At 46.2% G+C, this 16,805-nt stretch overlaps 1 long non-coding RNA gene across 2 annotated transcripts; it reads left to right on the forward strand.

Annotated features, from left to right (window-relative positions):
- Window positions 1-10,700: 10,700 nt before the first annotated feature.
- Window positions 10,701-14,717, forward strand: LOC119292172. 2 transcript variants are annotated; one of them, XR_005142913.1, is made up of 3 exons: window positions 10,701-11,246; window positions 11,580-13,854; window positions 13,963-14,717. It is a non-coding gene; the product is annotated as an uncharacterized LOC119292172 (long non-coding RNA). The 2 variants fall into 2 exon arrangements; XR_005142914.1 differs by having other exon boundaries at window positions 11,648-13,854.
- The last annotated feature ends 2,088 nt before the right edge of the window (window positions 14,718-16,805 follow it).

The following is a 16,805-nucleotide window of genomic DNA, read 5'->3' on the forward strand; positions in this document are numbered from 1 at the left end:
TTGGGAATGACAGAAATATAGGTTGCTTCACAACCTAGGGCAAAAATTGACACATGGACATGACACATAGGCAAAACTGATGAGGTGGCGCCTTGTCATAGCAATAAGTACCAATGCATCCACGTTCACAACGTCATGACCATTTATATTGGTCGTAATTAGGTAGAAATAAGGTCATTGGCGACTCTTGTTTGCTTTGTGACCATTTGGTGTAAGCAATTTTAGGGTTTGAGCCCTTCCAAGCGAAATGGCCATGAATTTACGACCAATTCAGCTAGGGTCACTAAGAGAAGGTCATAAGTTGACATATTTCTTGTAGTGTCAGCTTACGGTGGTGGATTGGTATACCTAGGTAAGAGAAAGGTAAAGCCCCCAAATCGCACCCAAACAATTGCCGATAAGCCTCTTGTTCGTCATTGGCTCTACCAAAGCAAAACAACTCGCTCTTGTGAAAGTTAATCTTTAACCCGGTCAATTGTTCGAAAAGGCATAACACCAGCTTCATATTTCTCGCCTTGGCCAAGTCATGCTCCATAAAGATGATTGTATCATCAGCAGATTGAAGGCTGGATACACCTCTATCAACAAGATGAGGTACCAAGCCACCTACTTGACCATTCTCCTTAGCCCTTCCTATCAAAATTGCTAACATATCAACCACAATGTTAAACAGGATAGGGACATCGGATCTCCTTGTCTTAGGCCTTTATGTGTCTGGAAGTAATGAGCAATATCGTTATTCACTTTAATTCCAACACTCCCTTTTTGCGTAAACGATTCAACCTGGCGGCGCCAGGCTTCATCAAAACCTTTCATACGCAATGCCCGTTGGAGGAATGGCCATTTGACTTTATCGTATGCTTTCTCGAAATCCATCTTAAAAACTACTCCATCTAATTTTTTTGAATGGATTTCATGGATCGTTTCATGAAGGACGACCATCCCTTCAAGGATGTTTCTGTCCGGCATGAAAGCAGTTTGGGATTGTTGCACCACAGAATGCGCAATCTGTGTAAGCATATTAGTCCCGACCTTGGTGAAGATTTTGAAACTAACATTGAGAAGGCAGATCAGCCTGAACTGCTCTATTCTCACAGCCTCCGTTTTCTTAGGAAGCAGTGTGATTGTTCCAGAATTCAAGTGAAATAAGTGAAGTTGTCCAGAGAACAGATCATGAAACATAGGTAACAAATCCCCCTTAATAATGTGCCAGCACTTTTTGTAGAACTCAACTGGGAATCCATCCGGTCTGGGAGCCTTATTGTTTTTCATCTGTGCAATAGCATCAAACACCTCCTTCTCTGAGAACGGGGCAACCAGAATATCATTATCAGCAGCCGATAGTTGAGGCACATCCTCAGTCCTGGACTCATCGAGGGACACACAACTATCCTCCGAAGGTCCAAATAACTGCTTGTAATACTCGGTTATATAAGTTTTTAGGTTGTCCTGTCCTAAAATTGTTCCTTCATCCTGTTCAAGCTGAAAGATCATCTTCTTTCTGTGCTTACCATTAGCAATCAAGTGAAAGAATTGAGTATTCGCGTCCCCTTGGACGACTATGTGGACCTTAGCCCGCAATGCCCACTTCAATTCTTCTTCGCGGAGAAGTTCTTTCAACCTCTTCTCCGCCTCAGTTTTAACCTGAAACTCTGTTGTCTGCAAAATCGTGGATTCAGCCTTTAAGTCTAGGGTCTGAATAAGAGAAAGGAGCCTGTCCTTTTCAATCTTATACACCCCACTAAGGTGCTTAGCCCACCCCCGTAAGAAACTTCTCAAATACCTAATCTTATTCTGCCAACGCTCGACAGAAGTCCTACCTCCTGCACCCTTAGCCCATTCCCTGGCAATCAGTTCCAAGAAACCTTCGCGTTCGAACCAGGTCATCTCGAAGGAAAATGTATTTTTGTTTCCCACGTGGTTCGGCTCCCCTGAGTCCACGAACAAGGGTGTATGATCGGATATTCCACGCGAGAGGGCTTGTACCGTTACGAGAGGGAACTTCTGTTCCCACTCAATGCTTGCGAGAACTCGATCAAGCTTTTCATATGTCGGGTTTGGCATAGCATTAGCCCAGGTAAACTTTCTACCAGAAAGCTCTATCTCCCTCAGATCCAAGCTTTCAATAATGGTATTGAACATGAACGACCACCTGCCGTCAAAATTATCATTATTCTCCTCCTCTCTCCTCCTAATGATATTGAAATCACCCCCAACTAAAATTGGAAGCTGCTCGGACCCACAGATTCGAACAAGGTCCGCTAGAAACTCCGGTTTAAGCTCGGGCTGTGCGGCACCATATACCGCCACCAAAACCCAGTTGAAACCATCAGCTTTAGACCTGACTCGAAACTTAACCGCGAAGTCGCCCATCACTACACTTCGGACTTCTAGCGAATGGCATCTCACACCAAGCAAGATTCCACCCGATCTTCCATGCGGAGGAAGACAATGCCAATCGAAATCAACACCGGCCGTAAGAGAGGTAAGAAACTGGGGCGCAAAGTTTTCTCGACCAGTTTCTGATAGAGCAATAAAATCTAAACGATACTCCAGAGATGCCTCAGCAAGAAACCTTCTTTTAGCCAAGTCTTTCAGACCTCTGCTATTCCAAAAGATTCCTTTCATAATTCATCATGAAATCTTTTAGTAGTCCGAATCCTAGCACTCCTACGAACTGCAGAATCGGGATAAATCTTCCGTTTCCACTTGCGCTTTGGTTTACTAGGTTCTTCCCCCCGGTCCTCATAACCGGGCTCAGCGGTACTAACAACTGCATTTCTAGAGGTACATCATCATCCTCAGACTCATGGTTGGATGGTGCTAGATCCGCACACAGATTATCAAGCACACTGACCCCCAACGCATCAATCTCATCATCATTCATGGGTTTTACCGCTGCGAGATAACGAATAGTCTCTAAGGCATGCTCCGCCTCCAAATCTAGAAGATCATTCACCGAATTGGAAATTTCACTATCATTAGCCCCTAGCGAAACTCCTAATTGGTTTGCATTATTTATAATCTCCTCATTAGAAAAATGCAATGAAGAATTAGATATGTTGACGGACATACCAGTAGAGATCTCAGCATCACAAAGCTTGGCCGCCCTCATAGCGCACCTCTGCTGCATGTCATCAACCTCCAGAAGCTCCTGAATGCGAGCACTCATCCGTCTCCCCGTTGTGACCGGGTCAGGGATCCTGTTGAAAGCAACGACCTGCTCCCTAGTAAAGCCTCACGCTGAATCCCGCAAAGGGTCAACCAAGGTTACCAGAGGGGGCGGCAGAAGGCTCCCATGCCCCTCGGACAAGTGACCCACACCGAGGCCCTGGGCCACGGGCAAGTCGGGAGAGAGGAGAGCGGGGGCCTCCTGCCCGAGCCCTTCTCCCGCCCCACCCCTCGGCCCAGAGGGAAACGCCAGCGTCGTAGGAGATGCGGTCATCCTGACCGCCGAAGAAGAAGGAGGAGCCAGGGCCACCTGCCCCAGACCCTCCCCAGCGCCACTAGAAGTGTGTGCGTCATCGCCACGACCGGAGAAGAAGTAGCCGAGGCCACTTGCCTTGGACCATCTCTCCCAGAACCAGCCGACGTCATCATGTCCGGCATCTGGATAGGGAGGAGAGAAGTCGAGGCCACCTGCCCCGAACCCCCTCCCCTAAGCACCACCTCGGACGCAGTCATCATCTCCGGAGCCTCAGCCACAGGTAAAGCGAGGGAGATAGAAGCAACCATAGGCTCCACCTCCCCAACTCCATCCAAAGTCCTCGCCGACGGTGTCCTCACCAAGCCTCCAACCATGGATCCGCCAGCACCCTCGAACTCCAACATAGGGAGCGTGTGTTCAAACACATCATCAGAATCTACCCGGTCACTCCAAAGTCTGGGAGGGGCAGAGGCTGGCTCAAAGGACCCAAAACGCAGCGAAGTCATAGGCACCGATGGTGAGGGTGCCGGCTCAACCCCGGCCCCATCCCCGGGCAACTGAGCAACAGGGCCGGAACCGTTAGACCCCTCTCGCGAATCCTCATCAGTCGGTGCCCCCTTAGCCCCCGCACTGTCGTCACCCTCGTGCATATCTACATCATTCCCATTAATCGCCTCAGCAAACAGATCAGCGTCCTCAAACTCGATGTCGAGAGGGAAAACTTCTCCCCTATAAGTCCAGTTGACCACATCAGGTACAAACTCAATATCTAGAACGCTCACTGGAATCCGGGCCACTCCATGAGCACGGGTAAAAGCCATATCCACTTTCTCCATTTTCCCAACCATAATGCCCATACAGGCCACAACTTGAACATCCTGCAAAGGCTTAGAGGGAGGCCCCGAAAACCTCAACCAGACCTGCGTAAGGGGATTGCCCTGAGGCTCCACCTTCTTCCACTCATGAAACTCCAGAATGCACTTAGTGTCAGGAACTCTACATAAGCCAAAGCTCAGCAGTCTCTGCAAATCATCCACAGTGGGGAAGTCAACCTTAAAAACATTGGCCTCGAGGCTGACCAGCTCCCATTGGAAGTCACCCGGTGCCAGCTCCTGAAGTCTCCGCACAATCTGAGCCTCAGTTACCTCACCCTGGGTAGCTTTCACAATCCCGGTGGTCAAACTCTGTGTCTCCTCCTGAATCTCTCTTGCGACCGGAGACTCAAAGAACATCAGCTCAGCACAATATACTCCATACATTGTAAGAGCCGGAGCCTGGTCACGCAAAAATAGGCAATCCCCCGAGGCATGTGCTGGCTTGCCACACGAGTCACACAACTCCGCCACGCACTCAGCAATGAAGTGGCCCTTCTCACCACAACGATAGCATAACATCCTTTCCTTCTTACATGCCCACTTGGACGCCCTCTCTGCATTAGACCTGTCACTAGCCTCAGCCACAACCCCAGTCGCAGGAACCTCCACATTGGCCAAGGCCGTCACCACATCCATCGCCTGGCTAGGAAGACCAGTGGACTGAGCGTGATCGGTCTCTACGGCTGACGCCGCATGGTCTACAACTGTCGGAGGTGGAGGCTGTCTGCGATACCTCCCACGACCACCACCCCGACCAGCACGATGTCCACGGTAGCCACCTCTTTGGCGGTGATCCGGACCGGAGGCTCCCTCGACAAATCCACCTGGAGGGCCGAGAAACAGTCTCTCAGCAGACCCGTCACTCTGGAAGGCATAACCACGACCTCCTCCCGTGGATGAGGAACCACGATGCTGTCCATCTCCATACGCATCATAACCATCGTCCCCCCACTGGCCTCGGGGCGGATCATAGGACTCTCTAGTGTTCGAATTCTGCCTCGTCTGCGACGGTCCCGAATGGTTCTGAGCAGGCCTCGCGACGAAGTGAGGCGGAGGCACGGGACGAGGCCGACCGCCGGTAGGCGTTGGCACAACCCCAAGGGCCGCACCACCCTGGCCTACAGCAGCCACAACAGCCCCGCCCGGCGCCTGAGGCCGAGGCCCACCCCGACCCGCGGCTGGCTGCGCCACGGAAGCCAGACCCGGCGCCGGAGGCCTCAGCCCGCCCCTTTCGGCCGCAGCTTGCAAGGGCACTTGCCCCGGCGGCTGGGCGCCCAAGTGGCCATTGACGCGGCCCTAGGTGCCCCGAGTCACACCACCGCCGCCAGCGGCCTCTGGCCAAGCGGCACCAGGGCACCACGCCCGACACCATGCCCGGCACCCGGCGCCGGCGGCGGAGCAGCCCTGCCCTGACCTGCTGGATCAGAGGCGACTTGTTTCTTGGCTGGCGGCGCCGCAGCCCCGCGGCCGACCATGGCTTGGAGAGGTCGGATCCTCCTTGCCCGACCAGAACCACACGTCGGGAAGCCACGAGTCCCGCGCCTGGGAACCCTAGCACCAGCAGAAGACGGCGCACGAGGGGAAGAACGATCGATCGTGTACGTGCATGGGAAAACACTACGAGGAGGAATAAGGTCCAATACAGCCTGGGCCACATACCCATCTGACCCTGGCCCATCCCCTCGCGGACCCGGCTCCCTCTGAGCCGGCCCAACGCTGCCCAACAAGTGATTCAAACGCTGCGATCGCATCTCGGAGATCCCGATTGCCGAAACGGCCATCACGGTCGCCGCCGACACCGGACGAAAGGCCATCCGCTTCGCATTCTTCCTTTTCTTAACAGTAATCCACGACTCTGGCCTAATCATATCGAAAAGCGTAAGATTTGGAAGACTCACCTTAGGGAGGGGACCCTTCCAAGGTCTGAGCGCCGTCGCCGCCGTTCTCCGATGAACTACTCGTCGGATCATCTCTTTCTTCTCGCCCGCGTGAAGTCCGATTCGAGCCGGATCGTCCGATGGCAGAACACGGTCACTCGTCGTTGCCACTTCGTCTTGGTTATAACCTGAATGAAAAAACTCACATATGAGATCTGAAGGCGTCGGTGAGGATGGAGAATCCGCCGGGGTCGCATCCCCATCGTCGTCTGCGTCGTCCTCGTCGGATTCGGCAAGAGCCCAAAACCGGCCGCCGACGCGCCTGTGATCACCGGCGGCAATGGACGGCGCTGGCGCGGTCACGTGCACGGGTGCCCGCCCTGTCGCCCGCCCAGTCGCCTCCATCCCGTTGTTTGTGTTCTGCCTTGTCAATAAAAATGGGGAAGAACTTCACTTCCTCGGCCTCTGCACCCTTAATCAACAAAAAGTGAAAATGTAACAGTTTGTTTCGTGTTGTTTCTTATTGTCGTTGTTGCGAAGAGTGCGTGTTCAAACTAATGTAATCAATTTTTTTGTTTCAAATATATGTTTCCAAAATTTAGTGGACTTTATGAGGTTTCTACATCAAAGTAGTTGATTAATTAATCTTATGATAAAATGGTGGAGCAGAAACACATACAAGTGGTTCCAATCAAAATATAACTGTGCAAAATAATACTCCCTCAGTGTTCTTGCATGTCTGTTTTCTTAACTATCAAGTGAATGCCTTGTTTGAAAAGGAAATAATTAACTAAATGCTTTGTGAGGATTCCAACACTGATTTGTCTACAACTACAACTAGGACTGCAGTTATGTAAAGCAGGTGAGTTTGTTGTCTTTCGAAATGAGCGGACCGTTAGGCGCTCGGGAGGGCGACAGCTCGGGCGACGCGTCATGTTCGCTGCCGCGGGCGGCGGACGCTGAGGGCTGGTCGCTGGTGCGACGGGGCACAGGGTGCTCTCGGGTGCAAAGCTTGCCGGTCTCTGGGCCGGGCGCCGGGGTGGCCCCGGGCGGCAGTCGTTTCTAGTCGTTGGCATGTGTGGACTTAGAGGGTGAAGACGACGGGTTTGTGGGGGAGCTGCGGGCGGCGCCGTCGGGGCCGTCGATCTGCGAGTTCATCGCCTTCGCGCAGGCACACAGGAAAGCGGTGTTGTTGGGGTTCGCTGCCGTTTCGCGCCAGGTGGTCGAGGCCCGAGGGCTACGGCTTCCCGCATCTGGCGCCCTTCGTCGTCGTCGGGTAGGGGCCTGTCGTCGCCGCGGTGGGCTGCTTCGGTGATTCGTGCTCAGGCGGCGGCTGCGCTCGTGCCCGCAGGTGTCCCCCCTGTCCACGTTGAGGAGTGGTCGGGCCTGCCGCTGTCCTCGCCTCAATTAATTTGGATTAGAGGCACTAATATTTTTTCTGAACTCCAAAAATAATTTAAAATTTAAAAAAAGTTTAGGAATTGAAAAATTATGTTAAATCCAGAAAACACTATCACAATTTTAAAAATATCACTAATTAAAAATATTCATAAACTTCAAAAAATGTATGAGAATTGAAAAATGGAAGAAAACATGTAAAACTATATTAAAACTAGAAAAAACCAAACAATAACCCAAAAAACTAGTAAATCGTCCCAAAATTGGTGGAATAATGAAGCATCGGGTATGTATATGTAGTGCCTAGCAGGGGTGCATGTATAGCCACTGGCTATCCGGCGACCCGCGCAAGGAATAAGACAACTCCAACAGCTTTTGTATCCGTTAAAAAACGCCGTTTACAGGAAGTTGGGACGAAAAAACCTCTCCAACAATTCCCGTAAACCATCCAGATACCGTAAATTGGGCTCAATCTTCCCATGATTTACGGGAAGATGATATTTCCGTATAATTTTGACGGACTAGTAACCGTCTGAATTCAGTACGTGCCCTGTCGGAACCTTGCTGGAACGCTGCCGCCCATGTGCGGCCGCTCATACCACCGCCCGCCTACGTGCCGCCTTCTGTGGCTTCGCGGCCGATGTGCCACCCCTCGCCGGTGGCCGTCACGCGTGTCACTGGCTGGCAGGCTCTAGGCCATTTAACTAGTTTTGTTTAACAAAAAGTAAAATAAAAATATATTGAAGAGAAAATGTTTTCAAAAACTGACAAAAGTGGCTTTCAGAGAACTTTCCATAAAAATTACGGTCAACCCATTAAACTTGGGGGAATAGCTGGAGTTGCTCTAAGGATCGCTGGGAGCTATCCTCAAAATAAAAAAAGGATCGCCGGGGGCTCCACTTAAACCTAGGGTACTAGGCTACTGGCCCACCCGACGTCCCACACAACCTATTTCATAGGTACTCCAAACAATGAGGCAGCATCTATGTCCCGCCTATAGTGAGATGGCAGAATCGCTCACTTCAAGGGACGACCTAAATAGGCCGGCTCAGTCGGGGGCTGTTGGTTTGCTTCGTTCCTTGCTCTCGCTCCTTTGTTTTCGTTCTCCTTTTTTTATTTTTGTTTACATTTCACAATGTTCTAAATATATACATTTCAAAAAATTCCTTTACCTGACTTTTGAAAAAGGATGCCGTGCAATAAAGTGAAATTTGTAAAAAAAAACTGTCCATATCATTCAAAACATTATTCATCACATGTTCACACATTTCAAAATTATGTCATCATATTTTAGAACAAATGTTTATACATTGTAATAGTTGTTTGTGTAATTTTGGAAAATACTTCGCAACATTCAAAGAAAAATTGTGACATTTAAGAAGATGTTTGTGACACTTACAAATGTTTCACATGTTTATAAAAATATTGATGGCATTTATGAAAATTGTTCAGTATGTGTTAAAAAATGTTCACCGTGTATTTTGAAAATGTTCAATGTGCATTTGACAAATTTCTACATTTAAACAATGTTTATGACATTTATTTTAAAAAAAATCATATGTTAAATAAAGTTCACTGTGTTTTAAGAAAACATCCTATGTGCATTTGGCAAATGTTTAATGTGCATTCGAAAGATATATTTAACGTGCATTTGGAAAATCTTGGACATGTACCTGGAAAATGTTCAATCTGTATAAAAAATTGTTCAGTGTTAATTTAAGAAAATGTTTAACATGTACTCAAATAAAAGATGTTCTTTATATATTTGAAAAATATTCAACGTTTATATCTACAAAATATTCAGCATCTATAAAAAATGTGCAACATGTATTAAAAAAAAAGTCAACATGCATTGAAAAAAACAAGAGCACTAAAAATAAAAACTCGACTAAAAACTGATAGAGAAAACACATAGAAAGAAAGAAGGAAAAAAATCACACGAAAGCTTCTAAAATCAGTCAATAAAAGCTTTACAAAACCGCTCAGGAAGCTACTGTATTGGGCCGTTGCGGCCTATCCTGAGAAAACCTCTTGCCTCTCTCTCTCTCAAAAAAAAGCACGAACAGATGTTGTGGCGGTGAACTCTAGGCAAGGCAATAGGCAAGGGCGGTCGACGGTGGGTGGCGGCTGAGGGCCGGTGGCGAGCAGTGGGCCCGCCGGCAGCCATGACGAAAAACCCTGGTCCCGCCTCTCCAAGTCTGCAGAACTAGGGCTGGGCATTCGGTATAAACCGAAAATTCAGTTTCTACCATTCAGTTATTTCACAAATTCGGTTAGCAAAACCAAAAACCGAAAATGATAGCCAAAATAACTAACCGAAAATTCGGTTAACCAAATATTCGGTTCAGTTTCTTGGTTTACACCGAACAAATTTGCTTCAAGCATTTGTGCCAGCGGCACACTCTTATAGCCAAGAAAATTTGCCTCGTGTCTTCAGCCAGGCGGGTGGGACTAAAGGAATAAGGTGTCTCTGGTTGTCTATTCACATGCGGACTAAGCATGCATGCACGTGGTCGGCCCATGGTCAAAGAAAGTTTGCATATTTTTAACAACGTCCAAGTTTGCTAGTGGGCACGCACATGGGCTAGTGGCTGGCTGGCTTGGTCCAGTAGCAACGTCGAGGCCTTGCCCTATAAAAAAAGCAACATCGAGGCGAGAAGGACAGCACCGTCGCTCCACGCCAGCCTTGCATCTGCGTTCTGACTCTCTGTGTCTCACGTACACGTAGTGCTCGGTTTTGTTTCGGTTAACCGCATTAGAAACCGAACCAACCGAACTAAGCAGAAACCGAAATTTCCTGTATTATTGACAAAAACCAAAATTTCGGTTTCGGCTTCGGTCCGGTGTTCGGTTTTTCGGTTTTTATGCTCACCCCTATGCAGAACAGTGGGCGTCAGTTCTCAACAGGTAACTGACAGATGTTTATTAGTGTAAAAGGTTAATTTTCTATGCGTATCTTTACTATTAAAGGAGAATCGAACGTCGTGATGGTTCAACCTCGCTCGCGGGCCTCGTTCGAAGAAAACATCCCGAGCGAAAAAAAAGGCCGCGACCTCCCCCTGCCCGCACAGTAAAATCTCAACTGCTTCCTTCCCTTCTCTACCACAACTCCCGTCTCGCCAAACCGCAACGCTATCCCACCTTCCTTATCCCTCTCCTCTGTCCTCTCAAATTTGCCTCGCCGCTGCCACCCGCAGCCACCGTCGCGGTTGTCAATCTGGACGAGAAGGAGCCACCTCGAGGCTCACCAACGGCGTAGCCATATCTCTGTGCTCGGCGCCACACAAGGCTCATCTCTCTAATTCCTTCGCTGTTGTCCTCTAAGGAGTTTTCTTCATCTCGCTCATCCCCTCACCGTCGTTCCGCCCCGGGCACCTTGGCCTCCTCCAGTACGCATCGGCTTTGACGAGGGACTCCAAGAGGACCCCCGACCTGTTCGGCCGCTCTCACCGGCGTCGACCCGGACGGTTCTATCCCACACGTCTCCTCCTACCTTTTCCCCCGAGACAACGACGACGACGCTGAATGGGAGGAGGACGAGGACCCGATCCTTCTTCCCGCGCATTGAGGAGGCTGCAGTCGCATCGACCTGGAGCGACGGTGCCCCCTACCGAGTACCAACGCCCGACGCCCAGCACAGTACTACCGGACTCTTCCTCCAGCTCTATGGTAAGTTTGGCTTTCTAGGAAGAATCCTCATTTTGCAGAAGTCAGGGAATTCGTCTGAACGAGGATGTAAAATCCGCTCTTATGCATGCATGAGTTCACTGCAGATGAGAATGTAAATCCGGTAAATGGTTACTACTTTGCTTCATCAACCCAGCATATTTGGTAGTGCTAATTAGACTGAAGTTCATGCTACTTTGTGAGTCAAAAATCTGGTCGTGAATCATATGATTTCAAAGTAAATGTGTAGATTTTATTATTTACACACGTTTTCGACAATGTTATCTTATAGGGGTCATGGATATTACCGGTTTAATTTTTCTATTATTAACATAGAAATCAGGCCTCTGATTAGCAATGGTCGGACGGGCCGGCCTCCCATGCATCAATGCATGGATGCGCAGAACTATTTCGGGGGAGAGGAGAATCAAGGAGACGCACAGTACGTACGTGGCCCGGCCACCGCCACCACACAGCGTCAACTGGCTGACCGCGTGCATCTCAAGTGGAGGCGTGTCGACCAGGAATTTGGCCGAACGCGATCCAGCCTCGCCTACGCCTCGTCGCCAATGGACGCATTTGAAAGGAAAGTTTCTCCTATATATATGCTCCCTTCTCCAAAACTGCATAATTGATGCCCATGTACATGCATGGCCTTGTCAAATCTCCGGCAAGAAAACATCATGCTGCTCCACACACAAAAATTGAGGTTGGCAAGCTGATTACTTCATTAAATTACACACCCCAGGAGTGTGTCTTCAAATGACTCAACTTGTGTGCAGAAAACAGTTGTTTCGGTAAACATTTGATTGTTTAGATGAAGAGATTTAGCTTTTCCTTCCTAACTCAAGTAAGTATTCTTTTTTAATGGAATAATGGTTTCCTTGAATTTCAGAGGTAATATATATTATGCAGAATAGCTCTTTTCCTCGGGCTTGCTGGGTGGAGACCTGTATGTTCATGTTGATTGAGTATCCACATTGAATCACCCCATATAGGGGTGGGCACTTTTGAACCGAAAACCGAAAAACCAAACCGAACCGAACCATATTAACCGATTTATCTATTAGTTTGGTGATTCGATTTTTTGTTCGGTGGGAAATTTTAAGGTTGTTCGGTGTTTGGTTTTTGTTCGGTTTCCAGTGCCCAAAAACCGAATACACCGAAAAAACCAATATGTACGATACCCCATGCAATACCTTGTTTTCGAAAGTTCAGCGGGGACGCGTCCTCTGACAAATACTTGTTGGTTGTGGCAGACGTCAAGCCAGCCCCTAGATGAGTTTCTAATCTCACAATCTAACTAGTACTCCTATGTAACGCCATACTAGCATGGCTAACTGAATTTGTTTAGATTATTTTACTATTGTTTGCATGCAACATAGTCAATGGCCGTATCCTTCTAGCAGGTACTTATTAAGATTTCTTTTTTTTGTTTGAAAACTTATTAAGATTTCTATCCATGCAATATCGCGTAGGAGTATGTATGCATGCCCGGCGCTTGCTTACGGAATACTAGCAATTAGTATATCAATTAATGCATGAGTTGCTTAGTTTACACGCATCACACATATTCTTCCATACATAATACATGTAACGCCCCATGTGATTTTACACTTAGTTATGTTCACTAGTTTGCTTGACCGAATAAAGCACTGACTGATGTTAAGGTTGCTAGCTCTTGTGATATATACTGATGAGTGCATGTATTTTGGTTTTTCGGTTAACCAAATAAACCGAACCGATATATTATGGTTAATATGGTTCGGTTTCTAAATATTGTGTGATTAATTCGGTTTCCATTTCTTCAAAACCGAAATTATAAAACACCGAATAAACCGAACCGTATTAACCATATAAACCGAATGCCCAGCCCTAACCCCATATGCTACTTGAACGACCCCTCGAATCAGCTACATAAGTGGTCTCCATTTCCTTGCTACAGATTGCACCGATGCGTGGCGGCGGCAGTGGATTGCCAAGGGTGTGTTGAGCTCTAGCGCCCCGCCACCGCCATAGCAGTCACACCCGAGTTTCCTTCCGGATAATCCAAACCCCGGCAGCTGTCGTAGCAGCTGCAGATGGCTTGCTAGGCGATTCCCTGCGTCATTTTCATCTTCCCAAAGACAAAGTATGGGTTGATTCCATTGTTTGATGTTGGAATCGGCGAGGCTGGTCGTATTGGCGGTATCCTCCGATGTGCACGCCTCTGAAGGTCCATCGAGTAAGAACATTATTTCCTATGGGAGTCCTCACACAAATATCACAATTCTATAAACCCTTTATTTCCTTCAACTAATTTTGCAATAACAATAATTCTTCTGTTTTTCTAAGCTTCGTAATGTGTTACTGCGTGAATTTTTTTTTGTAGTCTTAATAGCATGTACATTTTATTTTCCGCACACCAAGCTCCAATGGACACATGGAAAACAGATACCAATTGCTCTGAAGTTTGCATATCAGAATCGTATCAATTTCTCTAAAATGGGTGTCTATCCTATTCTCCATTTCATTTTTGAATGCCTTGCAGAAGGACTTAGCCCCTTGAAAGGTGATATTTTGGTCATTGTTGGGGGCTGGGGCCTAGCTTTGCACTGTCAATGTTACCGAGGTATGAATGACATCTCACATTTCAACTCTTTGATCCCTGAATTCTATATAATGGCGGTGTATACATATGTCAGGGGAATAATGAAGGTATTGTTTCACAATATTTCAGGAGTATATTGTCAAGAAAAGTAACAGAATTGAGGTGATGGCAATGCCAGGGAATTTTGCAGCAATTATAAGTGGTATACAGATGTATCCTTTGGCTAATTGCAATCATGAATTGTACTCTCTTCATTTGGGAAATTGATATACAGCGCCCTTGATATTACAACAGGGGCATACTTGAGGGAAGAACTTACATCAAATATAATGGAATGCCAATGCAGCGACTCTCCTTCCCTCCCTGTGCTTTAGTTATTCTAATTTAGTTTCACTAAACTGAAACTGCAGTCATAGATCAACGGTTTTTATCTGAACTTCGGATCTAACTGTGTTACATATTTAACTCTTAATTAAGAATGTGAGAGATTACAGCTGCAGGAATGATGGCAATGTCACTCATTTGCACGTTTACGAATCCACGCCCCATGGTGTTTTTCGAGCTGTCTCATGCTAAACTACTGATTGCTAAAATCCGGTGTGCTATATGATTCTTCGAAGGCAACACAACTTTCTCTTGTTGTCAACTACTCCCTCCGTTTCAAATTACTCGTCATGGTTTTAGTTCAAATTTGAATTAAACCCACGACGAGTAATTTGGAACGGAGGGAGTAGAATTTTTTTTCAGATTTATATTATTTTTCTTTGGATTGGTGAAGTGCCTTAGTTTTACAATGTATTTGATGCAAGCATAACACTGTACAAAATCATGGGTTCAGTCAAATGAAAGATGTGCCTGGGGTACTTTGTTAATCCCCTTTCAAATATGATTACATGATACTCTAAAGAAATATAAGAGCATTTAGATTTACTAAAGTAGACGGAGGGAGTACTATACAATCATTGATCAATTAATGGTGTATTTTTATGTGTGGTGCTATGAGAAATAGTGGATTTTGTTTATTGGACGTATCATGGTTACAACATTTATTTTTATATGATACACCATGGGTCATTTTATGGTAAACACACAGTAAGATTAGTGTAAAACAAGGGGGAAAATAAGAATTTGTTTGTCACATAGTCAGACAGCGCATACACATTACCCTCGATACAGACATTCATAAAACAAAAATGCAGATAATCAATCTTTCTGTATAACTTTTATTTATTATTCCGTGGCAACGCACGGGCACTCTGCTAGTTGAATGAATGGTGGATTGATGTTGTTTAGTTTCAATATGTTAATATATTCTCATCGGTGAGTTTTCTTTTCTTTTTGGGGATATGCCCTGGTGACTTGCTTTGCTATTTTACACTAGATACAACAAATTGAAACACACCTTCAATCCACTTGAACCTGATTAGAGCATTCCAAATCCCCAAAGATATAAGGGCATACATAATCCCACCCGTCGCCATGTTTATGTCAAATATAGTAGTGACTTATATTTTGAGCCCACCCGCTATATTCGTCCTAGAATTAATCGCAACTGAGGCCTTGGAGACTTGATCCATCAGCAAGAACAACCTCAATTTTTCCGTCCTGAAAGGTCTTTCCAGTTCATCCAACCCTCAATCAGGAATTAAGCTAAAGCAATAGATTCCAGACAATAAATGATGGCGCTAAGCAGGTGTCTGCAGATGCCCATGTTGTTAACCACTTGTGCTCCAATAAATCATACACTCACCAGGGTCTTTTTTTAAGAGAAAAGGCCATGGGCCCTGCTTTACATTGAACGCAAAAGTTTTCACTAGAGACACCAGCATCACGATACAAGACTCAGCAGGGTCTTTAATCTTTGAGAGAATTCCTTATTTGGCCCTTTCTTAAAATTTGCTTTCCTTTTTGGCTCAAAACAAAAGTTTCTTCTCTTTTTTTGACCCTTTAACTTCATTTTATTCCCTCAATGACATTTCCGTCTATTTTTGCCACTCACAGTGTTAAGTGTGAGGTACAAAGACCATTTTACCCCTACTGCACTATTTGACTATCCCGGATATCTAAGTAAAAAAGAAATCAGTTCACCAATTTTTTTAAAGATGTTCACATATATCTTGCATCTATGTGTTTCAATATTTTTTTCCTTATAGCTAACTAAACTGACCTGTGCGTACAAAAGACGTATACACCACGCGCACGGCAGGCAGACGTGAACGGAGAGAACGCTTACTGTTGAACACGAGCAGCCGGACAGGCGGACACCACGCACACGGCCCGGTAGTTGAGAACAATCAAGTTGTCTGTGTGTTTGTTTAAGGCTAACTTTGCACGTATGCATACCAGCTTATCGTGGATTTATTCTATCTATCAATCAAGTAGTTTCGGTCATAAGGCTTTCTTCCTTTTTACTAGTGAACTAAAGCAGGGGTAAAAAAGACTTTTTAGGTTGCACTTGACCGTCTTAGTGGCCAAAACTAACGAAAATGTCATTGAGGAAACAAAATGAAGTTTGGATGTCAAAAAAGTAAGAAATTTTTTGTTAGGGCCAAAAAGGGCAGCATTAAAAAAGGGCCAAATAAAGAATTCTCTCTTAATCTTTATGGCATCAGTTTGATGCTTACAAGTTGGTCACTGGATCTAACAGCAATAGACAGACGCAAATTCAGAAACCGGCAAATGTGCTTGTTTGTGGGTGCAGAAATTCACTATGTTGCGGAGTAGGTTTTCAATTTCAGTTTCAATAAGATTTCAGCACTCACTGAAATCACCGATATCCAGTGAATTTTAGTGATTTCAGTTTGCATTTCGGCCAATTGACCGAAATATTCAGTTGAATTCAATTAATATTTGAATTTTTGTAAAGATATTTTGAAAAAAATGAATTCCTGTGCACTACTGAAATTGCTGAAATATTTTGGCCGAAATGTAATTATTTTAGTATGATCGAAATCTCATTGAAAGCGAAAACT

Source organism: Triticum dicoccoides, chromosome 1A (assembly GCF_002162155.2).
Source record: "Triticum dicoccoides isolate Atlit2015 ecotype Zavitan chromosome 1A, WEW_v2.0, whole genome shotgun sequence".
Taxonomy (NCBI): domain Eukaryota; kingdom Viridiplantae; phylum Streptophyta; class Magnoliopsida; order Poales; family Poaceae; genus Triticum; species Triticum dicoccoides.